A 4,278-nucleotide genomic window follows, 5' to 3' on the forward strand; every position below is an offset into this window, starting at 1 on the left:
TCTTCTTCTTCTTCTTCTTCTTCTTCTTCTTCTTCTTCTTCTTCTTCTTCTTCTTCTTCTTCTTCTTCTTCTTCTTCTTCTTCTTCTTCCTTCTTCTTCTTCTTCTTCTTCTTCCTTCTTCTTCTTCTTCTTCTTCTTCTTCTTCTTCTTCTTCTTCTTCTTCTTCTTCTTCTTCTTCTTCTTCTTCTTCTTCTTCTCCTTCTTCCTTCCTTCCTTCCCTCCTCCTCCTCCTCCTCCTCCTTCTTCCTCCTTTCTCCTCCTCTTCTTTCTCCTTCTCGTCCTCATCCTCGTCCTCGTCCTCCTCCCTCTGCCTATAACACACAACCCTAAAATTGAGGTGCTTAAATGAGAGCTCTCATCTGTAAGATCATTGTTTTTGTTGGTCAGAAATTCAAATTAGGTCCAAATGGACAATTTTTCTTCTGGGGTAAACTTGGAACATGGATGTCTGCTGGTCTCATAGGCCTATGAGAAATAGCTTGGTGATAGTTGTTTATTATCTATGAAGTTACTGGAACTTGTTCATGTGGTGAAATATATCAAAAGCAGCAAGAGAGTAAACAGAAAGATACAAACAACTCTTAAGCTTTTACTCATGTCGTATTTGTTAATCTCCCATTGACAAAAATATTTTAAAAATTCTCTTGGCCTACCTTGATACAAAACTTAAAGACTTTTATCTGCCATCTTACTTCAAGGGCATGGAGCAGAGGAAGGATACTTTGTAATCATTTCTTATAATTTACATATTGAGAAAGCATGGAACCAAAAGTGTATTAGTAAGGCTATAAAAAGACTTGAACAAGAAATGTCATATAATCAATGTGTATACAACATGTACTTCACAACTAAAAACTAAAAACCACTAAAGCTTTAAAAATAGTCATGATACATTTAAAAGTTGTTTATGTACTAAGGTATGCAAAATATTCAGCAAATATGAAATAACTATTTTTTTTCTGAGACATGATCTTGCTATGTAGCAAAGGTTGTGCTTGCGAAGGGAGCCTCTGGCTTTTGCCTTGCAAGAGAGTGCTGGTGCTACAGACGCACACCATTGTACTTAATTTAGAATTGTTCTTTCATAAAGCCCATTTTCATCTCAAAACTTAATCAAACCAGGAATGCGTTACGAGATAATTCTTTTGCAAGATAACCTTTTGAAAAGCATGCTAAGAGACTTTAAAATGTTTCTAAATACATCCTTGATGAAAATGGAATTCATAATAGAAATCCTAACGTTTTACATGGAATACAATAAAACAGTATGACATAATTAAATGAAGATGTTAGCTCTAAATCTTTATATTGGAAAAGAAAAAAAAATGCTAGACTAGTGAGTTGTTCACCTTCCCTTAAATTAGAAAAAGAATAACAGAATAACTTCAGGACACCAGAGAAAAAAATATAATAACATAATTATATATATTAATAAAATGGAAACCACAGATGAATTATGAAAGTCAACAAAACTAATGTTCTTTGGAATATTAGAAAATAATACAAGTTTCTGTAAGAAATAACTAGTTAAAAAAAGACAACAACAAAAGAAAAAACATTCAGTTTGTACTGAATGCAGTTTTTCCTAAAGGAAAAAAGAAAACAATTGCAAATTCTATAAGGTTTAGAAACTAGAAAACTCAATTAACTTTTCTAAATTACTGTTACCACAGCAATAAAACTAGACAAGTATGATGTAATAACTTTTATAGTTATTAACTTTTATAGATAGTAGGCACAAATTATTAAAAGATATGTATAAATCTTAATCAGGAAGTCAAGAATACTTCAACATCTAAAAAAGTCAATGTAATTCAATCTATAAACACAGCACAATTTGATTACTTCAAAATAAACAGGATAAATACTTGATTACATTTGGCATTTACATAAACTATGAATGTATATATTAATATAAAATGCCTTACATGCAATAGCAAAAAATCTATTTTAACTAGTTGAAAAGAATTTCACGTTCAGTGATGAAATATAAATGCAGTCTTCAAAGCAAACAAGAGCATCCCATTAGCACTACTATTATTAACCATGGGAGCAAAATGCTAAAATTTCTAAGAAAATAAGCATAAGAAATGGAAAGAGGTAAAAATTTTATTTTCTACAGTGAACATCTATGTAGAAAACCTTCCATTATCAAGAGATGAAAGTATTACAAGTTTGATGTGAAAACTGGCGTACAGTGGGGAAACAGATGTAATTAAATTGGCATTTCACACCGAAAAATGTTAAAACACATTAAGAACACAAATATTAAAAGTATAATTAAAAAAACAACATAGGCATGTATTTTAAAGGTTTGGACCACAAAGATTATCACAGACAAAGCAGTGAGTGGGTGTGGTAGCCACATGGACTGCCAGTTACAGAGACCCAGGCAGGATTCTGAGGAGTCTGAGACCAGCTTGGGCAATATAATGAGGTCCTCTCTCACACACAGAGGCAGTTAGATAAGATTTTCTAAGTGTGGGCTGGAAAGATGGCTCAGTGGTTAAGAGCACTGACTGCTCTTCCAAAGGTCCTGAGTTCAATTCCCAGCAACCACATGGTGGCTCACAACTATCCATAACAAGATCTGGTGCCCTCTTGGAGTGTCTGAAGACAGCTACAGTGTACTTACATATAATAAATAAATAAATTAAAAAAAAAAAGATTCTCTAAGTATAACTGTTGAGGAATATGCCTTTCAGATACTGGAAGACAGCTCAGAAGAAACCTAAGTGAAAGTAAACATGCAATATGTAGGAAAAATGGCTTGTGGACACAAGAGAGACTTCATCTCAGTAGCAAGCAGAAAAAGGAGCTCTGGGGGTACTGGTGAGTTCATATTGTTGTTCCTCCTATGGGGCTGCAAACCCCTTCAGCATCTTGGGTACTTTCTCTAGCTCCTTCATTAGGTGCCCTGTCTTCCATCCAATAGATGACTGTGAGCATCCACTTCTGTATTTGCCAGGCACTGGCAGAGCTTCTCAGGAGACAGCTATATGAGGTTCCTGTCAGCAAGTTCTTGTTGGCATTTGAAATAGTGTCTGGGTTTGGTGGTTGTTTATGGGATAGATCCCCAAGTGGGGCAGTCTCTAAACCACCAAAGAAAACACATGGTAGGACTCATGGCTCTAGCTGCATATGTAGCAGAGGATGGCCCTAGGTCCTGTGAAGGCTCTATGTCCCAGTATAGGGGAATGCCAGGGCCAGGAATGGGAGTGGGTGGGTTGGTGAGCAGGTGAAGGGAGGAGGAAATAGGGGGTTTTCGGAGGGGAAACTAAGAAAGGGGACAACATTTAAAGTGTAAATATAGAAAATATCTAATAAAAAATAGAAAGAAAAATGCAAAACCATGTTCACTGACTGCCACAGACAAGATAAAATCTAAGTCCATTGATATTAACAGTTGGCCTGCTGTGCCAGGAACGAACACACGTATTGCTAGTAAGCCTGTAAATTAATGTGAGGTACTCTAAGACCCATATAGCAGGAATGCTGTCAAACTCTCACCTGGAAACAGATGGTGGGATAATTCAAGATGGTTTGATTTACAAAGACATTTTAAGAAGGTGTGAGCCAAGGACCCAAAGGGGCAAAGGGAAGGAAGGAAGGGCTTGGGAGCCAGAAGGAGCAAATCTTACAGACTCTGTTGGAGAAGAGCTGAGCCTGCCAGTGAAGGGACACAGACAGCAGGGAAATCTTGTAGGGAGGAAGCCAGGGGAATTAATAAATGGCTAGATCACATGTCTGATAGCCAGCTATTTGCTGGGTTTCCTGATTGGCTTAATCTAACCAACAGGTGAAGGGCGGTCCATGGATGTGACCCTTCAGGGAGGTTCAGGTACAAAGAGGCTCTGGAGGGAACAAATACAACACCATAGCTGCTAATAAATACTTGTTATTTGTACAGAAAAGGAATTGTCACATGCTCATGTAGATGTATGCCAGAGGTGTAGGGAACAGGTCTGTTGAGACAACTAGAGAAAACGTAACACAATTTTATTAATGGGGAATAGGCAGGTAAAGAGAGGGGGTCGACTTGTGATGACCTATGGTACATCTTGCTGGCCCCCAAATCACAGCTGGCTTAGATTTTATAGAGAAGGGTTTGCTGTTTCTCATCTGCAGTTGATGGCGAATCTGTCTTTGGGTTCACACAGTTGATTGAAAGGGAGAGGGGAAACAGGAAATACCTTATCAGGTAATTGGGTCTTCACTTGAGCTTTGAATGCTGCCTTGTGGATTCTGATCTATTTGTGTCACTTTAGAGCATTTAAT

Source organism: Mus pahari, chromosome 2 (genome assembly GCF_900095145.1).
Source record: "Mus pahari chromosome 2, PAHARI_EIJ_v1.1, whole genome shotgun sequence".
Taxonomy (NCBI): domain Eukaryota; kingdom Metazoa; phylum Chordata; class Mammalia; order Rodentia; family Muridae; genus Mus; species Mus pahari.